This window comes from Pseudophryne corroboree, chromosome 9 (assembly GCF_028390025.1).
Source record: "Pseudophryne corroboree isolate aPseCor3 chromosome 9, aPseCor3.hap2, whole genome shotgun sequence".
Lineage (NCBI taxonomy): Eukaryota > Metazoa > Chordata > Amphibia > Anura > Myobatrachidae > Pseudophryne > Pseudophryne corroboree.
The window spans coordinates 389,496,609-389,519,910 of NC_086452.1; the positions used below are offsets into that span (position 1 = coordinate 389,496,609).

A 23,302-nucleotide genomic window follows, 5' to 3' on the forward strand; every position below is an offset into this window, starting at 1 on the left:
GAATAAAAATGTCACTTTCTTTTTTTTAAAGGCTTGGCTGACCTTGGTAATATTTCTGACATGTTATGTAACTTTCTTTATTAAATTAGTCTGCTATTCCATTAATCTTTGAAAACAAACGGAATTAAAAATATTGGGTCTGGCACAGCTGCAAAGATATTGTCTGAATAAATTCAAAATATGCGTTTGGACTGTCCTGAAAATATTTGATGTGGAACGTGGAGGTAAACGATCCAGCTAATGTGAGAGTCTGTAAATTAGTTGCAAAAAAATCTCAAGAAAATTTGAACTTGCATTGCGGTCATAAATATAGGATCTCATGAGAAGAGAATAGAGAAAACGGAATCTATGTGATTAGTATAGGTCCCAGTATTTCTGCACCAGACTTGGCTCATCAGCCTCACATAGGTTTACCACCTCATCCCTTTAATTCTGGACACATATTAATTACACAGGTTCTGTGGCTGATTAAAACCAGGTGAAATGGAGTCTTGAAGTCAGCCAGCCACAGAACCTGTATAATTAATATGTATCCAGAATTTAAAGGGATGAGGTGGTAACCCTAGCCTCACATTTTCTAGGAAGTATAGCACATTATGTACATTTGAATGGGGCCTGTATACTTGCTGAATGTGCTGAGAATTCTTTGGTGGTGGAGAGTTAGAGACACCTAATTTCCATAACAATAATGTAATAAAGGCAAAGAGTGGAGCAAAGATGTAAAGGGCCATATCAGCGATGCTTTATAACACCATGGAAGCATGCATGACACGGTGATAGTCACAAAGGCAAATTAAAAAAGTTACGCAACTGTTTATCTGTAGACTTTTCAGTTAAGGCTAAACCAGCCGTGGGGAGGCTCAGGGGTAAGAATATTTAGTATGCACACCAGACTTCCTGCTCTCACTTCTGTGAAAGGCCACAGCAAGGAAACATTCTCATCCTGAAATGAATGGCATCATAAGGAGGGAGAGGGCGACATGCCGGCACCTCTCTTTGGTCAACCAAAAACTGAGACAAGACAACTTCATTTCTTGGGCAAATCAAAAGGCCACAGCTTTATTGATTATAATCACAACCAAAACAACTGCAGGGCACGAAAAACAAGGGGAGTGGTGCACCATGCTCACGCAACGTTGTACCACCTGAGGCGTGGCCACCCGCCTTCGTGGGTATGTAGCCCCACCCCCTACAATTTGTTACTACCCGGGGCGTGCCCGACCCCACCATGTGGTTACGGGACCACGCCCCCTACCATTTTGGGACCAGCTACCATCCGCACAGCACCCTACCTTGGCGCGTAACCCGTATGGCCCCTGCCGTATTAATGCTGGAACCAGGCGTGCGGCCACCTATTGGTGAATATGCGAGGCATTCTGTAAATCCCCTACTTTCATGCCTTGTGCACCGCTCCCTCCCCGCCACACAAGGTCCCCGCAGGGCGGGGACCGAAGCCCCACCCTGCGCTACCACCTTACTCGCTCCAGGGCGTCCTGCAAGGAATTGTTGAAAATGTCCAGGCCTATGTCGAACAGGTGCACCCCATCGCTCCTGTACAAACCTTTGCATTTACCGGCCAGCTCCGGTGCTGAATGACACTACCACCACTGGCTGTGACCAACTTGCTGATGGCTGCATTTACCTTCTTACGGGCCCTGTTAATTCCTGACCATAAACTGGCTCCCCTCCAGGCTAGCCTTGGGATGATTTTTGACCATATTATGTGAACGTTGCTCCACTGCCCTTTTATCCATGCAATGTCCTCCCAGGCCATCCTAATAATGTCTAGCGACTCGACCTTGCCCAGATCATTCCCGCCAAGGTACAACACTATCACGTCCGGCCGCCCTGCCAACCACTCTGCCTTGCACAGTGTCTCTCTGGCCTGTGCCCATGCCATGCCCCTGTTGCCGTACCAAAATACCTTCCTTGATTCCTGCTGCAGCCCCAGCAGCCGCCCGTATGGCCTTACTGCAGCACACTGCTCTGCCCAATGCACGTACGAATGGCCCACGATCCAAATCTTCCTTTTTGCACCGATCCCTGTGAAGCATGGGGGAAGGGGGGGAGAGGGAGGTGTCAGCAGGTTACAATGATAGCTCTTGCGAAATTGTCGCTACCACTGGCCTGACATACGTCTTATAACTGTCTGACCTCCACCTCCCCAGCCCCTTTATCTCCTCTGCGGTGCGCCCTTGACTGGCAGCGGACGTAGCCGCGCCAGTCCTGAAGGAATGCGTCCCGTACTTGCTTGCGTTCCAGCCCAATGCTGCCATGCATCTCTTAAAAACTGCTGCAAACTGGTACCTGGTGAGGGCCGCCCTATCTACGTGAATCAGAAAATTTTCCCCTCCCGCTGGCCTGACCTCCCGGAACTTTAGCGCTGCCACAACCGGGAAAATGTGTGAGTTCCGGTGCCGTTCTAGCCGGATCCATCTCCCTTTTCCCCCTGGATCCGTCTTTGACCTGTGGATCCTGCACAAGACCATGTCTTCGTTCACCACCACGTTTTTGAATAGCAGGCCGGTTCCTGCTGACTTGCTTGATTGCACTACCAGCTCCCCCACTCTAAATGCTCCACCAAACGCCATAGTAAAAGCTGTCCTGAACAGCTTTGCCTCATACTTATCAGTGCACACGCCCGGTATGCCGCGGGTAATGCTCCTGAGCCTTTCCTTAGTTACTGGCTCGCGCTTATCCGGCCTCCTTGGCTCTGCCCTGGCCCATCCCCTCATCACGGTGCGCACCAAAAAGACTTTAGTATCGTCCCCTTTGCCGTGCAACTTGGAAAAGAAGGAAATACCTGCTAGTGTGGTGCTGGCCGAGGCTTTCGACACCCCTTCTTGCCTCATCTTACCCAGAAAGGACAGTAACTGCCGCTAGGGGTCTTGCCCTTGTGAGGCTCCTCTCCCCTGAAATTGCTGCCACTTCCCCCATGCTACCCTGTAGGCTTTCCATGTCTTGGGTGCCAGGGACCTTTCCACCAGCTCGCCTAGACAGGCTCGACTATCTGCCAAAGATGAGAGGAGCATGTTAAGCCTTCTTCCTGCGCAAGCGGTGCTGCTGCCCTAAATAGCTCCCATTTTTGACGCGACAGCGCATCTGCGATCACATTCTGCTCACCGGGCACATGCTTTGCCCTGAACGTGATGTTGTGACGGAGGTATGCCGCCACTAAACCTCGCAGTAATTTTACTACCGGGGGTGACGAAGCAGATTGATTGTTTATTGCCTGCACCACTCCCATGTTGTCGCACCAAAACTGAATGCGTCTGTTCGCGAGCCTCTGGCCCCAGATGCCTACCGCTACCACTATGGGAAATAACTCTAAGGCTGCCAGGTTCTTTGTGAGACCTTTCTCCTTCCACCTGTCTGGCCATGACTCTGCACACCATTCGCCTTGCCAATATGCCCCAAAACCTGTGGCCCCCGCCGCGTCCGTGAACAACTCCAACGCGCGGCTTGACTGCGCAGCCTTAGGCCAAATGCGCACCCCATTGAAGTGCTGCAAAAACCCCTCCCATACCAACAAATCATCTTTCAGGTCCCTGCTGATGCGGTGGTGTCTTCTCTTCACACCAGCAGTGTCCCTTTCTAAACGTCTCTTGAAAATTCTACCCATGGGGATTACCCGGCAGGCAAAATTGAGGAGGCCTAGCAATGATTGCATCTTCTCTAGGGTGACATTGTTAGCCCTGTCGCATGCCCTTACTTCGTACCCTAGCTTCTGCACCTTCTCTGCTGGAAGCTGGCACTCCATTCTCACCGTGTCTATCTCTATGCCCAGGTAAGAAATGACTGTTTTTGGGCCTTCTGTCTTTTCCATGACAATTGTAACCCCAAATTCACCTAGCATACGCTCTAGCTCCTGCAGCAACTGCCGCATTGATCTGATTGCGCTGGACCTGCCAGGAGAAAATCATCTAAGTAATGCACCACCGCCTTGCGCCCTGTGTGCACCTCCAGGCACCATTGCAGGAATGAGCTGAATGTTTCGAACAATGCGCAGGATATGGCGCAGCCCATGGGCAGGCACTTGTCTATGAAAAAATAACCGTCAAAGCAAAACCCCATGAGATGGAAACTGTCTGGGTGCAGGGGGAGCAATCTAAATGCTGATTCAATGTCTAGCTTTGCTAACAATGCTCCTTTCCCCTGCCCTTTAACCATAGCAATTGCCTTATCAAATGACTGGTATTGCACCGAACATTGCTCCACGTCTACGGCGTCATTTACTGACTCCCCTTCCGGGAAAGATAGGTGCTGAATGAGCCTGAACTTCCCTACTGCTTTCTTCGGTACTAGGCCCAAAGGGGAAATTACCAAGCCTGGCAGCAGTGGGACCTTGAACTTAACACCATCCTATCTAGGGCCAATTCCTTAACAATTTTTTTGCGTGCTGCCTCTGGCTGCACGCAGGTGGAGTGCAGGTTCGTGGTGCATGCGCTTGGGGCGACAGGCTTCCTTATGGGGATCCTAAACCCCCCCCCAGGAAGCCCTCCTGTAGCAGCTTGGCTTCTGCCCGCGTGGAGTATCTGGACAGCCACTCCCAGATTCCCCCTAGCCTCACTGGGCTAGTTGCTTTTGCCAGAGACAGTCGCTCCGGATACCTTCTCACCTTGCTGTCCTTTCTGCTTAAAGTACTCTTTTGCTGGGTGACTCCCATTACAGAGGGTGCAAGCATGTTTAAATCTACAGGAGGGTCTGGTACAATGCGCATCATTAAAGGCATAGCATTTAAGCTTGTCTTGCTTGGCCGTGCCAGGCCTCCCTGCTAGCTTTTGCGTCGCGCTACCCTTCTCGACTCCTCTAGCTTGCGCTTTAAACCATAGCCCAATGTCTCTTGCGCCAAACTTAATTGGCTTCTGTCCCTGCGCTCTGAGCCTGAACGCCTCGTCATATCTGCGCCAAGCTTGTCCCCCTTGATCCTTATACATGGAGTAGATGAGGTTAATGTACTTCAACATATTCATCGCCATGTCGGGGTACGCGGCCACATAACAGCCTGAGTACGCCAACATTCCAGTTACCCAGTGCTCAATAGTTTTATAGGATTCTTTCTGCCAACTCCCTTTCTCGCTACATCTTTCCTTCTCCATCCAGCCCTCCTCAGTAAGGGAGCATATATCTATAAAGTCTCCCTTCACAATCTCCTTCCTGAGCCGCATGGGTAGGTGCGAGTCTAGCGCATCTAGCTCATGGTCTATCGCTCCTCCCTGCTGCAAGAAACCCGACTTAACCGTCTCAGCTTGCCCTATTCTGCTCAATACCGCGTCAGCCCCTGGGGCTGCCAACTTCTTTTTCTTAATATTCTCACGTGCCAAGCGTAGCCGCTCCTTTCGCTCTTTACACTTCTCATCATCCTCTGACCCAGACTCACTTTCCCCCCCTTCGGTCTGCTCGCTAACATTAGCCCCCAAAGCCCCCAAGCTCTGCACAATGCTATGCAAACCGCCCTGCGCTAAATTAGAAACTGCAGAACTTTGTGCGCTATTACCATGCACTAACATGTCATTTACAGCATAAGCATTACACGCAATAGTTAACTCACCGTTCCCGTGTCATGGCGATCCGCTGCTTCCCAGCGCCGCGCTTGCCTGGGCGACGGCCTCTGTCCTCAGCCTCTCTGCTGCGCTTGCCGCGGCGGCCGATTGTGTTGCTTCCCGGCTGGAAGAGGCCAGTGCCACGATGCTCTTGGGTACGCTTTGGTTCACCGTCCCCCCTCCTCTGGCTTACGTCAGAAAAGCTTGCATCGCCTGTTGTCCGCTGGAGGGGGTAGTAAGGTTGTGGTAACCTCTCCTGGGGGGGGGGGGAGATCAACCGGGGGGAATGGGTGAAGAACCCCTGCCTACCCTCCTGGGATCTGTTGTCCTCTGATGTTGCCCGGTGATGCTCCATATATCCCTGGCGGCTGGGGGTGAATCCTGGCTGCCGTGCGGGGCTGTTTTATTTCTGGGTATCCGCAAGAAAGACCCACTTTCCCCTCATCTCTGGTGACCTTGCTCGGCTGCCTCTGCTGCTTCCGCTATCTCCCATGTGCCTCGATACGTGGCGGCTGGCTGTCCGTGATGTAGGTGAGCGCTGCTGATGATACGATCCTGTGGGTGGCTGTTTTTGCCCCTGCAGCACCATGCTGCTGCCCCGCTCCTCCTCCCCTGATTCATGTCCGTCCGACTCCGTGCCCTCTGCCAACACATCCACCAGCATGCGCTGGCTCTCTGCTTCCGCAGCTGCATCCTTGTCCTTGGCTGTGCTTACCCCTCTGCACGCCGCTCTCTTACTCGGATGCCCTGCCTGTGTCCGTCCTTCCGCTCTCCAACCACCAGGTGGCGCCCCTCTGCTCCCTTTCCTCTTGCTGTGCTGCATGTCCCCTGGACAGGAAGTGCCTCTGTGTATGCTGCCCACATGTTCTCTGTACCGAGTGGGTTGATTCCTCCTCCGCTCAGGCCGACCTCCTGCATTCCGTGCTGCCTGATTGATGCCCTAGGCTGCTGGGGCTGTGTGATTAACCTCCATGTCCTCTCACTGTATGATGTGTCCCTGCTTTTCTGCCTGGACGTGGTTGGATGTAATCCGATGCCTCTGCTGTTCACCCTGATTAGATGTGGATGCAGCCCAAAACACCCTTGCTGCCTGGAATCTGGCCTGTCCTTTGTTCTGGCTGGAGGTAAGCTGATGCTGCCGCTGCTGTTCTATGTCTTGTCCTTGCTGGAGGGTGAATACACTCAGCCAGCCCCCCCCCCCCCCCCCCCGGCTCCCAGCATATAAACCTCCTGCTGCCCACTCCCCTGCAATTAAATCCTCTAACCCTCACTGGCCATTATGATCAGCCAGGTGCTAAAAGGGGGACCGGTGTGCTGGCTGCTACCTCCCCCCCATCCCCCCTGCCAGAGGGGGTAGTAAGGTTGTGGTAACCTCTCCTGGGGGGGGGGGGGGAGATCAACCGGGGGGAATGGGTGAAGAACCCCTGCCTACCCTCCTGGGATCTGTTGTCCTCTGATGTTGCCCGGTGATGCTCCATATATCCCTGGCGGCTGGGGGTGAATCCTGGCTGCCGTGCGGGGCTGTTTTATTTCTGGGTATCCGCAAGAAAGACCCACTTTCCCCTCATCTCTGGTGACCTTGCTCGGCTGCCTCTGCTGCTTCCGCTATCTCCCATGTGCCTCGATACGTGGCGGCTGGCTGTCCGTGATGTAGGTGAGCGCTGCTGATGATACGATCCTGTGGGTGGCTGTTTTTGCCCCTGCAGCACCATGCTGCTGCCCCGCTCCTCCTCCCCTGATTCATGTCCGTCCGACTCCGTGCCCTCTGCCAACACATCCACCAGCATGCGCTGGCTCTCTGCTTCCGCAGCTGCATCCTTGTCCTTGGCTGTGCTTACCCCTCTGCACGCCGCTCTCTTACTCGGATGCCCTGCCTGTGTCCGTCCTTCCGCTCTCCAACCACCAGGTGGCGCCCCTCTGCTCCCTTTCCTCTTGCTGTGCTGCATGTCCCCTGGACAGGAAGTGCCTCTGTGTATGCTGCCCACATGTTCTCTGTACCGAGTGGGTTGATTCCTCCTCCGCTCAGGCCGACCTCCTGCATTCCGTGCTGCCTGATTGATGCCCTAGGCTGCTGGGGCTGTGTGATTAACCTCCATGTCCTCTCACTGTATGATGTGTCCCTGCTTTTCTGCCTGGACGTGGTTGGATGTAATCCGATGCCTCTGCTGTTCACCCTGATTAGATGTGGATGCAGCCCAAAACACCCTTGCTGCCTGGAATCTGGCTTGTCCTTTGTTCTGGCTGGAGGTAAGCTGATGCTGCCGCTGCTGTTCTATGTCTTGTCCTTGCTGGAGGGTGAATACACTCAGCCAGCCCCCCCCCCCGGCTCCCAGCATTTCTCTAACGTCCTAGTGGATGCTGGGGACTCCGTCAGGACCATGGGGAATAGCGGGCTCCGCAGGAGACAGGGCACATCTAAAAAGCTTTTTAGGTCACATGGTGTGTACTGGCTCCTCCCCCCATGACCCTCCTCCAAGCCTCAGTTAGGTTTTTGTGCCCGTCCGAGAAGGGTGCAAACTGGATGGCTCTCTTAAGGAGCTATTTAGTAAAGTTTTTTTTTAGGTTTCTAATCAGTGATTCCTGCTGGCGACAGGATCACTGCAACGAGGGACTTAGGGGAGAGACTGGCAACTCACCTGCGTGCAGGAGGATTGAAGTCTTAGGCTACTGGACACTGAGCTCCAGAGGGAGTCGGAACACAGGTCAGCCTGGGGTTCGTCCCGGAGCCGCGCCGCCGATCCCCCTTACAGACGCTGAAGAAAGACGGCGGAACGGAGGTCCGGAAACAGGCGGCAGAAGACTTCACAGTCTTCAGAGAGGTAGCGCACAGCACTGCAGCTGTGCGCCATTGTTGTCACACGGCTCACTGACACGGTCACGGAGGGTGCAGGGCGCTGCTGGGGGCGCCCTGGGCAGCAATATAAATACCTATTTGGCAAATAAATACATCACATATAGCCATTAAGGCTATATGTATGTATTTTAACCCAGGCCAGTTATTAAAAAACCGGGAGGAAAAGCCCGCCGAAAGGGGGCGGAGCTTATTCTCCTCAGCACTCAGCGCCATTTTCCTGATCAGCTCCGCTGGTGAGGAAGGCTCCCACTCTCCCCTGCACTGCACTACAGAAACAGGGTTAAAAGAGAAGGGGGGCATAAATTGGCGATATAATGATATATTAAGAGCGCATATATAGAAACAACACCTTCTAGGGTTGTTATATACATTATAGCGCTTTTGGTGTGTGCTGGCAAACTCTCCCTCTGTCTCCCCAAAGGGCTAGTGGGTCCTGTCCTCTATCAGAGCATTCCCTGTGCGTGTGCTGTATGTCGGTACGTGTGTGTCGACATGTATGAGGAAAATGTTGGTGAGGAGGCGGAGCAAATTGCCTGTAATGTTGATGTCACTCTCTAGGGAGTCGACACCGGAATGGATGGTCTACTTATGGAATTACGTGATAATGTCAACACGCTGCAAGACGGTTGACGACATGAGATGGCCGGCGGACAAATTAGTACCGGTCCAGGCGTCTCAGACACCGTCAGGGGCTTGTAAAAACGCCCATTTACCTCAGTCGGTCGACAGACACAGACATGGACACTGACCCCAGTGTCGACGGTGAAGAAACATACGTAATTTTCCTTTAGGGCCACGAGTTACATGTTAAGGGCAATGAAGGAGCTGTTACATATTTCTGATACTACAAGTACCACAAATAAGGGTATTTTGTAGGGTGTGAATAAACTACTTGTAGTTTTGCCTGAATCAGATAAATTAAATGAAGTGTGTGATGATACGTGGGGTTCCTCCGATAGAAAGTTATGGGCGGTATACCCTTTCCCGCCAGAAGTAAGGGCGAGTTGGGAAACACACCTTAGGGTGGATAAGGCGCTCACACGCTTATAAAAACATGGCGTTACCGTCTCTAGATACGGCCGCCCTCAAGAAGCCAGCTGATAGGAAGCTGAAAAATATCATGACAGTATATACACACATACTGGTGTTATACTACGACCAGCAATCGCCTCAGCCTGGATGTGCAGCGCTGAGGGGGCTTGGTCGGATTTCCTGACTGAAAATTTTGATACCCTTGACAGGGACAAGATTTTATTGACTATAGAGCATTTTAAGGATGCATTTCTATATATGCGTGATGCGCAGAGGGATATTTGCATTCTGGCATCAAGAGTAAATGTGATTTACATATCTGCCAGACGAAGACACGACAGTGGTCAGGTGAGGCAGATTCCAGACGGCATGTGGAAGTATTGCCGTATAAAGGGGCGGTCCATCGGACCTGGTGGCCATGGCAACAGCTGAAAAATCCACTTTTTGTTACCCCGAATCACATATCGGCAAAAAAGGACACAGTCTTTTCAGTCTCAGTCCTTTCGTCCCCATAGGGGCAGGCGGGCAAAGGCCAGTCATATCTGCCCAGGGGTAGAGGAAAGGGAAGAAGACTGCAGCAAGCAGCCCATTCCCAGGAACAGAAGCCCCTCACAGCTTCTGCCAAGTCCGCAGCATAACGCTGGGGCCGTACAAGCGGACTCAGGTGCGGTAGGGGGTCATCTCAAGAGTTTCAGTACGCAGGGGGCTCACTCGCAAGGGAACTCCGGGATCCTACATGTAGTATCCCAGGTGTACATTGGAAATTCGAGACATCTCCCCCTCACACAATTCACAGGCTGTATTCCCAGCAGGTGATAATCAAAGTACCCCTCTTACAACATGGAAGGGGGTAGTATTCCACACTATATTGTGGTACTGAAGCCAACCGGCTCGGTGAGATCTGAAATATTTGAACACTTACATACAAGCGTTCAAATCAAGATGGAGTCACTCAGAGCAGTGATAGCGAACCAGGAAGAAGGGGACGATATGGTGTCACTGGATATCAGGGACGCTTACCTACAGGTCCAAATTTGCCCTTCTCTCCAAGGGTACTTCAGGTTCCTGGTACAGAACTGTCACTATCAGTTCAGACGCTGCCGTTTGGGTTGTCCACGGCGCCCCGGGTCTTTACCAAGGTAATGGCCGGAATGATGATTTTTCTTAAAAGGAAACATGGACGCTTTCCTGATAAGGGCAAGGTCCAGAGAACAGTTGGAGGTCGGAGTAGCACTATCTTAAGTAGTTCTACGTCAGCACGAGTGGATTCTAAATATTCCAAAATCGCAGCTTTTTCCGATGACACGTCTACTGTTCATAGGGATGATTCTGGACACAGTCCAGAAAAACGTGTTTCTCCCAGTGGAGAAAGCCAGGGAGTTATCCGAGCTAATCGGGATCCTCCTAAAACCAGGAAAAGTGTCAGTGCATCATTGCACAAGAGTCCTGGTAAAAATGGTGGCTTATTACGAAGCAATTCCATTCGGCAGATTTCCCGCAAGAACTCTTCGGTGGGATCTGCTGGACAAATGGTCCGGATCGCATCCTCAGATGCATCAGCGGATAACCCTATATCCAAGGACAAGGGTGTCTCTCCTGTGGTGATTACAGAGTGCTCATCTTCTAGAGGGCCGCAGATTTGGCATTCAGGATTGGATGCCGGTGACCACGGAGGCCAGCCTGAGAGGCTGGAGAACAGTCACACAGGGAAAAAATTTCCAGGGAAGTGTGATTAAGTCTGGAGAATTCTCTCTGCATAAATAAGCTTAGAGCAAATTTATAAGGCTCTAAACTTAGCAAGACCTCTGCTTCAAGGTCAGCCGGTATTGATCCAGTGGGATAACATCACGGCAGTCGCCCACGTAAACAGAAAGGGCGGCACAAGAAGCGGGAGGGCAGTGACAAAACTGCAAGGATTTTTCGCTAGGCGGAAAATCATGTGATAGCACTGTCAGCAGTGTTCTTTCCGGGAGTGGACGACTGGGAAGCAGACTTCCTCAGCAGGCATGACCTCCACCCGGGAGAGTGGAAACTTCATAGGGAAGTTTTTCAGCATGATTGTGGATCGTTGGCAAAGACCAAAGGTGGACATGATAGCGTCCCGCCCGAAAAACGGGACAGGTATTCCGCCAGGTCATGAGACCTTCAGGCGATAGCTGTGGATGTTCTGGTAACACCGTGGGTGTACCAGTCAGTGTATGGGTTCCCTCCTCTGTTTCTCATAACCAAGGTATTGAGAATTATAAGACATAGAGGAGTATGAACTATACTAGTGGCTCCGGATGGGCCAAGAGGGACTTGGTACCCGGAGCTTCAAGAGATGCTCACAGAGGACTAAGGGCCTGGGGAGCTAAGAAGGGACTTGCTTCAGCAAGTACCATGTCTTTTCCAAGAATTACCGCGGCTGCGTTTGACGGCATGGCGGTTGAATACCGGATTCTGAAGGGAAAAAGGTATTCCATAAGAGGTCATACCTACCTTGGTCAAAGCCAGGAAGGAGGTGACCGCACAACGTCATCACCACATGTGGTGAAAATATGTTGCGTGGGTAAGGCCAGGAAGGCTCCACGAAGGAAATTCAACTAGGTCGATTCTGCACTTCCTGAAAACAGGAGTGTTTTGAGCCTCAAATTGGGGTTCATTAAGATTTAAATTTCGGCCCTGTAGATTTTCTTCCAGAAAAAATTGACTTCAGTTCCTGAAGTCCAGATTGTAAAGGGTGTATTCCATATACAGTTCTTTTGTGCCTCTAGGGGCACCGTGAGATCTCAACATAGTGTTGGGATTCTTTAAAATCATATTGGTTTGAACCGCTCAAATCTGTGGATTTGAAATATCTCACATGGAAAGTGACCATGCTGTTGACCAATATCTCACATGGAAAGTGACCATGTTGTTAGTCCTGGCCTCGGCCAGGCGATTGTCAAAAAGAATGGGCGGTTTTGTTTTACAAAAGCCCATATTAGAATTTTCCATTTGAACAGGGCAGAACTGGGACTCGTCTCCAGTTTCTTCCTAAAGGGGTGTCAGCGTTGTCACCTGAAACAACCTATTGTGGTGCCTGCGGCTACTGGGGACTTGGAGGACTCCAAGTTACTAGACGTTGTCAGGGCCCTAAAAATATATATATATATATATATATATATATATAGTTAGGACGGCTGGAGTCAGAAAGTCTGACTTGCTGTTTATATTGTATGCACCCAACAAGCTGGGTGCTCCTGCTTCTAAGCAGTCTATTGCACGCTAGATTTGTAGTACAATTCAGCTTGCACATTCTGTGGCAGGCCTGCCACAGCCGAAATATGTAGATGCCCATTCCACAAGGAAGGTGGCCTCATCCTGGGCGGCTGCCCGAGGAGTCTCGGCATTATAACTTTGCCGAGCAGCTACGTGGTCAGGGGAGAACACGTTTGTAAAATTTTACAAATTTGATACTCTGGCTAAAGAGGACCTGGAGTTCTCTCATTCGGTGCTGCAGAGTCATCCGCACTCTCCCGCCCGTTTGGGAGCTTTGGTATAATCCCCATGGTCCTGACGGAGTCCCCAGCATCCACTAGGACGTTAGAGAAAATAAGAATTTACTTACCGATAATTCTATTTCTCGTAGTCCGTAGTGGATGCTGGGCGCCCATCCCAAGTGCGGATTGTCTGCAATGCTTGTACATAGTTATTGTTACAAAAATCGGGTTATTACTATTGTTGTGAGCCATTTTTTCAGAGGCTACTTCGTTTTGTTATCATACTGTTAACTGGGTTCAGATCACAAGTTGTACGGTGTGATTGGTGTGGCTGGTATGAGTCTTACCCGGGATTCAAGATCCTTCCTTATTGTGTACGCTCGTCCGGGCACAGTACCTAACTGAGGCTTGGAGGAGGGTCATGGGGGGAGGAGCCAGTACACACCATGTGACCTAAAAAGCTTTTTAGATGTGCCCTGTCTCCTGCGGAGCCCGCTATTCCCCATGGTCCTGACGGAGTCCCCAGCATCCACTACGGACTACGAGAAATAGAATTATCGGTAAGTAAATTCTTATTATAAACCTCCTGCTGCCCACTCCCCTGCAATTAAATCCTCTAACCCTCACTGGCCATTATGATCAGCCAGGTGCTAAAAGGGGGACCGGTGTGCTGGCTGCTACCTCCCCCCCATCCCCCCTGCCAGGGGGGTTCCCTCCATTGCCCCCATGAGCTGCCTTGCGCTCCTCCCCCTTATCTGGCTGCGGGGCCATCTTTGGCTACCTTCGCCCCTTTAAGACAGTTACTTGAAGTGGGATACATGACAGGGTTACATGCAATGTCAAATATCTCTACTCTGGTTGTGGTAGGGAAGCAGAAGCATTTACTGAATGTTAGAAGACTACTAACATTTTGGGTCAATGTGTATTTCAAAGAGGCCATGTCCAGTTAGAAGGGTTTGTTTATTTTCCTGAGATATAATAATGTTAACTATCTTGTTAGAAAAAAATAACTCCTACCCCCACCGTTTGCCCAGGTTCTGGAGGTAAGTGTGCATAATATGGAAATACAGTAGATATACCGGGTCATGCTTTTCTGCCACAGCACCTCTTCTCCTCTTGCAGATCAACAGTCTTGATGAGTAAGGATAACTGATCAATGACATACATGAGGGCAGGTAAAGACACAAAATTAGCTGTGCTTATTCCCATGTGAGACTTTTATATGAGGGTGGTTCAATAAGTAAGGTAACAGGACCTCACATGTGAAATGTTCTCTATTTCCTCCTAATTTCCTGCCAGGCCAGAGCAGGTAGAACACTGCTTCCCCTCATGGTTGTTAGACTGCGCCTCATATCAATCACACTGTCCCAACATCAGGTATAAGATGGCGGGGCTAGCGGACACATTGTCAGACACTGAGGTGCATAGTGTGATCAGATATCTGTGTCTAAATGGCGGGTGGTCTTCTGTTTGCCGGCGGTCGGGCTCCCGGCGCTCAGTATACCGGCGCCGGGAGCCCGACAGCCGGCATACCGACACTTATTTTCCCTCGTGGGGGTCCACGACCCCCATAGAGGGAGAATAAAATAGTGTGGCGCGCATAGCGCGCCACCGTGCCCGTAGCGTGGCGAGCGCAGCGAGCCCGCAAGGGGCTCATTTGCGCTCGCCAAGCTGTCGGTAAGCCGGCGGTCGGGCTCCCGGCGCCGGGATGCTGGTCGCCGGGAGCCCGACCGCCGGCCAGCCGTAGTGAACCCCTAAATGGCACATCAGCAACTGAAATTCCTTGCCAACTTACCGAGGTATACAGTGATAACGTCATGTCACAGAAACAGGCTTGGGTTTGGTGGCCTTTAGGGGAAGCAGTGAGCTACCTGCTCTGGCCTGGTGGGAAATTAGAATGAAATAGAAAACATTACACACATAAGAGGTCTTGTTACCTTACTTATTGAACCATCTTTGTATGTGAAATGCTTTGAATCATAAGTAGACACATTTTATGAATAAAAATGATCTTAAGAGGAAATACCAATCTAGTGTATATTACTTACATGCATGATCAGTACTGCTACTTAATAATCTTGCAGCTCACACATCAATCATCTCTTGTGTCATAAAAGTCAAAGAACAATGAAGCCATCATATTGTTGGAAACAGTAATCCATGATAATTACAGACCGTGAATATGTTCAGCTGTGTACCTGATAATAAGGCGTCCCCAAATTCAGAGTTGAAGATGACACTTGTTATCTCAATCTGCAGGTTGTGCACTTACGGCATAGAGTGCCCTGAGTGGCGTGGTAAAGGAGGGGAGATTGGGGGTGGGGCACCCTCTTGGGATAATATTCAGTGTAGTATGGTACAGGGGTCCAGGGGGCACACCCAGCACCCAGTTCTTCTATACTTACCTCTCCGGAGTACCACGGCCGCAGCTGTACTACACAAATCACCCAGAAAATGGTGCAGTGGCCATTTTCCTGGTGATTAATGGATGCACAGTAGGAAAATCGCTGTGAAGCTGCCCCCACACCATTTCTCCAGAGACCTGCACAGTCTAATGTGTTCAGTTATAGTTAATGTAGAGGGTTTAAGAGAAATGCACATTGTGTTTGCTTAATTATGAAGTGTGTGAATCTGCCAGATACAGTAAGTGTTTAGTGTAGTCCAGAACCTGTGCACTGTAAGAGACATTTGCAAGGGGAACTAAGGAGGTGTGTTGGCAATTATGTTTTATTGATAGTCACTGAGAGATCAGTTACTATGTCGGCGTGGCAGTGGCGGCGCCAGAACCCCGACATGGTTACATAGAGGAAGTGGTGCAGAACTGACCATACACCTGTTTGTGAAGCTTATATTGTGTATTCGCACTGCACATGCCCATTAAAAGAGTACACATGTCAAATGCAGGGAATGATTTATCAACGAGTTTTATCATACACAACGAGTTTTAAACTTGTTGTGTATGATAATGGTGCTCCAGACAATCAGCTCATGACTGTCATGTGGTTGAAAAATTACAGTTGGAAGCTGATTGGCTGGAGCATCATTTATCATATGTAACTAGTTTTAAAACTTGTTGCATATGATCAAACTCGTTGATAAATAAGCCCTGTAATTTGGTTGCATCGGCCCTTTTCGACCCAAGAATAGGAACTATGAAGAGAGGAATTGTGATCCATCAGTATTTAACCCACATATTACGTTTAAAGCATTACTTGAGGACTGTTACGTTTAGATTTAATATACAGCTAAGTAATCTTTTGTATGAACTACAGTATTTGGGACTTCTAATTTTCCAGATAAGGGGTTTTTGGGTAACTTGTCTAAAATATACTAAACTCCCTCACAATTACCCTAACAGTCACTTCCCCAGTGTTTTAGTACAACTCCCCATAACGACTGTAGGAATTAATATACAGTATCTCTGTGTATATGAAACATTCACCAAAGAGTAGCTATAATTAATTATTTGTCTTCCTGACTTTCAGAACTTAGGGAATAATGGCTTTTTAGACAATATATATACACCTTTATACACCTGTATATCTTCCATATTGTTGTGCTTTGGTCCATTTTAACCAAGACAACTTACTTTATGAATATTTAACATTGTTAGGTATATTATGTATGAGCAATGACTGGTAACAATTACAAAGATATATTCTGCCAAAGCGAGTGTGCTACATCAGATGGAAAACCCTCTTTAATTAGGCAATCTATATGCTTATTTAGAGACATTTTAGTGCAAGCATTTGCTAAATGTTTCTATAAACTTTTACATTTATTTAGCTCTGGCATTTTGGCAAATGATGTCAGCTTATTTAAAATGTGTAAATAAACATGCAATTCACCACAGCATGAAATAACCCTTTTTTGCATAAATATTGTAAATAGATAATTTGCTTGAAAGAAAATAAAAGTCCTGTATAAAAACAAGTGACACATCGTAATTTTCTTGATTAATTGTTGTTCTAATGTATTTTTCACTTATTCTACAGTTTCAAGGTTTTTGTTTACTCTTACGTCCTAGAGGATGCTGGGGACTCCGTAAGGACCATGGGGATAGACGGGCTCCGCAGGAGACATGGGCACTAAGAAAGAACTTTAGGTATGGGTGTGCACTGGCTCCTCCCTCTATGCCCCTCCTCCAGACCTCAGTTTATTACTGTACCCAGAGGAGACTGGGTGCATTACATGGAGCTCTCCTGAGTTTTCCTGAAAAGAAAGTATTTGTTAGGTTTTTTATTTTCAGGGAGCCTGCTGGCAACAGACTCCCTGCAGCGAGGGACTGAGGGGAGAGAAACAGACCTACTTTAATGTTAGGCTCTGTTTCTTAGGCTACTGGACACCATTAGCTCCAGAGGGAACGGAACGCAGGTCTCACCCCGCAGTTCGTCCCAGAGCCGCGCCGCCGTCCTCCTTGCAGAGCTGGAAGATAGAAGCCGGGTGAGTATGTGAAGAAAGAAGACTTCAAAGGCGGCAGAAGACTTCAGATCTTCACTGAGGTAACGCACAGCGGTAGCGCTGTGCGCCATTGCTCCCACACAGCACAGACAAACGGCAGTCACTGTAAGGGTGCAGGGCGCAGGGGGGGCGCCCTGGGCAGCAATATGGACCTCCAAAGGTGGCAATAACCTTATATACAGGCTGGGCACTGTATATAAGAGAGATCCCCCGCCATGTTTTGAAATTTTAAGCGGGACCGAAGCCCGCCGCTGAGGGGGCGGAGCTTGTTCCTCAGCACTCACCAGCGCCATTTTCTCCACAGCACACCGCTGAGAGGAAGCTCCCCGGACTCTCCCCTGCTTACCACGGTGAAAGAGGGTTTTAAAGAAGGGGGGGCACATAATTTGGCGCAAATAGATAATTACAGCGCTACCTGGGTAAACATATAGTGTGTTTTTTCCTGGGTTATTAGCGCTGGGTGTGTGCTGGCATACTCTCTCTCTGTCTCTCCAAAGGGCCTTTGTGGGGGAACTGTCTTCAGATAAGAGGTTTCCCTGAGTGTGTGGTGTGTCGGTACGCATGTGTCGGCATGTCTGAGGTAGAAGGCTTTCCTAGTGAAGAGGTGGAGCAAATGAATGTGGTGTCTCTGTCGGCAACACCGACGCCTGACTGGGTGGATATGTGGAATGTTTTAAGTGCTAATGTAAATTTATTGCACAAAAGGTTGGACAAAGCTGAGTCCAGGAATTATGCAGGGAGCCAGGCCCTGCCTGCCCCTATGTCGCAGGGACCCTCGAGGTATCAAAAGCGCCCACTATCCCAAATAGTAGACACTAATACCGATACGGATTCTGACTCTAGTGTCGACTACGATGATACAAAGTTACAGCCAAAATTGGCTAAAAGTATTCAATATATGATTATTGCAATAAAGGATGTTTTGCATATCACAGAGGAACCCCCTGTCCCTGACACGAGGGTTCACATGTATAAGGAAAAGAAACCTGAGGTAACCTTTACCCCTTCTCATGAGCTGAACGAGTAATTTGAAAGGGCTTGGGAATCTCCAGACAAGAAACTGCAAATTCCCAAAAGGATTCTTCTAGCGTATCCTTTCCCGACCAAGGACAGGATACGGTGGGAATCCTCCCCAAGGGTAGACAAAGCGTTGACACGCTTATCCAAAAAGGTAGCACTGCCATCCCAAGATACGGCTACCCTCAGGGATCCTGCTGTTCGCAAGCAGGAGGCTACATTAAAGTCCATTTACACACACTCTGGTACCTTACTCAGACCGGCGATTAGCGTCGGCTTGGGTTTGCAGCGCTGTAGCAGCGTGGACAGATACCTTATCGGCGGAATTGGATACCCTGGATAAGGATACCATTTTATTAACCCTGGGTCATATTAAAGATGCTGCCTTATATATGAGGGATGCTCAAAGAGACATTGGCCTACTGGGTTCTAGAGTCAACGCTATATCGATTTCTGCTAGACGAGTCCTATGGACCCGGCAATGCACAGGTGATGCCGACTCAAAGAGGCATATGGAGGTTTTACCTTACAGGGGTGAGGAATTGTTTGGGGAAGGTCTCTCGGACCTGGTCTCCACAGCTACGGCAGGTAAATCAAATTGTTTGCCTTATATTTCCTCACAGCCTAAGAAAGCGCCACATTATCAAATGCAGTCCTTTCGGTCAAATAAAAACAAGAGAGCACGAGGATCGTCCTTTCTTGCCAGACGTAAGGGCAGAGGTAAAAAGCTGCCAACCACAGCTAGTTCCCAGGAGCAGAAGTCCTCCCCGGCCTCTACAAAATCCACCGCATGACGCTGGGGCTCCGCTGAGGGAGTCCGCCCCAGTGGGGGCACGTCTTCGACTTTTCAGCCACATCTGGGTTCACTCACAGGTGGATCCCTGGGCAATAGAAATTGTTTCCCAGGGTTACAAGCTGGAATTCGAAGAGGTGCCTCCTCGCCGGTTTTTCAAATCGGCACTACCAGCAGGGCCGAAACTAGGTTTCTCGGCACCCAGGGCGAGGCGGTAATTTAGCGCCCCCCACAAAAATAAATAAATATATATATAAACTAAAAATAAATAAATTTAAAAAAAAATTATATATATATATATACTAGGTGCTTCATCGCGCCCTACGGGCGCTCTTCACACCGTCGCAAGGGGCTACGCCCCCTTAACCCTTGTATGCCTTTCTGGGGTTTAATATTTGTATTATATGGAGTATTACCTGCATTCCTTTGTTAGTGGTTAAATATTGCACAATGAAAGGGCGTGCGATGGTGAAGGAGGCGCAGCCCCTTGCGACGGCGTGAACAGCACCTGCAGGGAACGATGTACAGAATGTAGCGGGTGCGGGGGGGACTGCGGATGGTGTCTGTAGATGCTGCGGGTGGAGGGGAGGCAGAAGTGGGGGTGGGGCCCGGATGGGGAAGGTTCGGGAGGTGCTGCGCGTGGGGGAGGGGCAGAGGAGTGGGGGATGCAGATGGGGGAGGGGTCCAGAGGCACTGAAGGTGGGGGAGGGGCAGGGGTGCCACAGGTGGGAGAGGGGCATGTGTGGGGATGTTGTGGATGGATGAAGGGTTCCGGAGGTGCTGTGGGATGGGAAGGGACGGGAGTGCCGGGGGTGGGGTAGGGGACCGCAGGCACCATGGGTAGGGTAGGGGCAGGTACAGGTGTTGCGGCGGATGGGAAAGGAGGTCCGGAGGTGCTGCAGGTGGTGGAGGGGCAGGTGCGGGGGTGCCATTGGTGGGGGAGGGGTGGGTGAGGGGGGGACCGCTGATGGAGGAGGGTGTCTGCTGATGCTGCGGGTGGAGGGGGGCAGGTGTGGGGGGAGACATATAAGGGGGTGAATGGTGGAAGGGGCCTGGAGGTGCTGTGGGTGGTGAAGGGGTGGAGGAGTGGGAGCCACGGGTGGTGTAGGGGGTCTGGAGGCACAGCATGTGGGGGAGGGGTGGAGTGCCGCATGTGGTGGAGGGGAAGGTGCGGAGGTGTGGTGCATTGGGGAGAGGTCTGGAGGCGCTGCGGGTACTGTATATGCCATAAAAGGTAGTTGGAGGGTATGCAGTAACAGGGCCAGGACAGGGGTGACAGGGTCAGTACAGGGTTGACGGGGCCAGGACAGGGGTGACAGGGTCAGAACAGGGGTGACGGTGCCAGGACAGGGGTGACGGGGCCAGGACAGAAATGATAGGGACAGGATAAGGGTGACAGGGCCAGGATAAGGGTGAAAGGGCCAGGATAAGGGTGGCAGGGCAAGGCCAGGGGTGACAGGGACATGACAGAACACAGGGCACGGGAGAGATTGGTATTAGGGACAAAACAGTGGTGACAGACAGATGTGTCTTACCGGAGTCACTGCTGCTGGCTGCTGCTGTTCCACTCCAACCTGTTGGGATCTGCTGCTGCTGGAGACTTGGCATGGCTGACTCTCTCAGGCTGGATTCCTGCTTCCTCTGCCCGTCCGCATCCCTCCCCCCCCTCCTCAGTCACACACCGCAGACCTCGCGCAGCTGCCGGGCACTGTGGTAAGGTGAGACTGGAAATGAGCCCCCAGGAGATGCTGCGGCTGGAGGGTGGAGGGGGTCATAGCATGCACGTGGCGCGGACCTCACGGCTTCCGGGCACTGTGGTAAGGGAAGACTGGGAGTGACTGGTTAGCTCCCAGGAGACGCTGCGGCTGGAGGGAAAAGTGGGTCAGAGCCTGCAAGCAGCTCGGATTTCTGCAGCGCTACCCGCCAGCTAAAGTGTGTGAAGGAGCTGGGTGCACCTCACTGCGGGTGGCAGTGCTGCAGCTAGCGGTGGGGTTGCTGGGGCTGGAGATAACAGAGGCAGTACGGAACCTGCACAGCGGCAGGTGCCCCACTAAACTGCAGCTAAGAAGCGTGGAGTGTGCCAGAAAGTGACGCTCCTCCGCACCAAAGAGACCATGCTGAGTATGCCGATGTGGGGGGTCAAGCACACAGTGAGCCGGTGCCCGTCTGTCTGTATGACATACCCCTCACACACCCCCATACCTCCCAAATGTCCAGATTTTCGCGGGACAGTCCCATTTTTTGGGGTCTGTCCCGCTGTCCCACCCGCGGGTCGCAGTGTCCAGCGGTGGGGGGTGGGGGGGGCAGTTGGAAAGCTCCTGTACTCGCTGTTCTGCTTAGCAGAGCAGCGGTGAATAGTGGAGACAGAGGGAGAGGGGGCATCAGGGGGTACGGATTAAGGTGGGGGGGGGCAGGGGATACGTACCGTTGGCCCCACAGTTTTAGGGGGCCCCCCGGCTGGAGTAGCTCTGTTCCAGCTCAGAAGCTCCCCCCCCCTGTCCTGCCAGCAACAGCGGCAGCATTTGTGCTACAGTCAGCACACGCTGCTGCATATTGGCCCTCATTCCGAGTCGTTCGCTCGGTAATTTTCTTCGCATCGCAGCGTTTTTCTGCTTAGTACGCATGCGCAATGTTCGCACTGCGACTGCGCCAAGTAATTTTGCTATGAAGATAGTTTTTTTACTCACGGCTTTTTCTTCGCTCCGGCGATCGTAGTGTGATTGACAGGAAATGGGTGTTACTGGGCGGAAACACGGCGTTTTATGGGCGTGTGGATAAAAACGCTACCGTTTCAGGAAAAAACGCGGGAGTGGCTGGAGAAACGGAGGAGTGTCTGGGCGAACGCTGGGTGTGTTTATGACGTCAAACCAGGAACGACAAGCAGTGAACTGATCGCAGATGCCGAGTAAGTCTGAAGCTACTCTGAAACGGCTAAGTAGTTTGTAATCGCAATATTGCGAATACATCGTTCGCAATTTTAAGAAGCTAAGATTCACTCCCAGTAGGCGGCGGCTTAGCGTGTGTAACTCTGCTAAAATCGCCTTGCGAGCGAACAACTCGGAATGAGGGCCATTGGCAGGTCTGTGGTGTTGCAGGGAGGCAGCAGCCTCCCTGCTTTCTTCTCCCTGTGCGGGTGTGTAGGGGGGAGTGACCACCTCCTCTGGATTTAGCCCTAGCTGAGGGGCCAAAATCCCATCAAAAAAATAAAAATAAAAAACGAAATTTGCATAAGGGGGCGTGGCCGCGCGGGCCGCGATTAGGCCACGCCCCCAACCCACAGCAGGCACAGCAATGAGATAGGGCTCCCCTGTCACAAGTGCCCTGGGCCCCCCGGACTCATAATCAGCCCCTGGGAGCATGCCAGCAGCTCACAGAGTGCTGGGCATGCTCCCTCACTGACGAAAACGGGGCCCTCCCGTGAAGCCACGCCCCCTTTTCGCCGAGTGTGTTTCCCTCCTTCTGCCTGGATAAAGCTCCTGCAGAAAGCTGGGAGGTATGCACCCCTGCCTGTGACATGTCCAATGCCCATGCTATCTGCTTCTGCTCCTAGTCTCCTGTAGATTTGGCCAGATCTCTGTGACTCATTTGACTAACTCCGCCCAGTGTTGTAACTCCGCCCAGCGTTAGCAAATGAATCACAAGGTCACAGAATAGGGCTATTATATAGGAGATATGTGTACAGTGTATATATATATATATATATATATATATATACACACACACAGTATATATGGTGCCAGTCAAAAGTTTGGACACACTTTCTCATTCATTTGAATGAAAAAGTGTGTACAAACTTTTGACTGGTGCTGTCTGTGTGTGTGTGTGTGTGTGTGTATGTATATATATATATATATATATATATATATATATATATATATATATATATATATATACAGATTGAGTATCCCTTATCCAAAATGCTTGGGACCAGAGGTATTTTGGATATCGGATTTTTCCGTATTTTGGAGTAATTAGATACCATAATGAGATATCATGGTGATGGGACCTAAATCTAAGCACAGAATGCATTTATCTTACATATACACCTTATACACACAGCCTGAAGGTAATTTTAGCCAATATTTTTTATAACTTTGTGCATTAAACAAAGTGTATCTACATTCACACAGTTCATTTATGT

At 50.5% G+C, this 23,302-nt stretch overlaps 1 protein-coding gene across 3 annotated transcripts in view; it reads left to right on the top strand.

Annotated features, from left to right (window-relative positions):
- Window positions 1-23,302, top strand: part of CACNA2D3 (calcium voltage-gated channel auxiliary subunit alpha2delta 3) — a 2,000,770-nt gene that overhangs the window by 1,891,114 nt on the left and 86,354 nt on the right. The window lies entirely within an intron of this gene.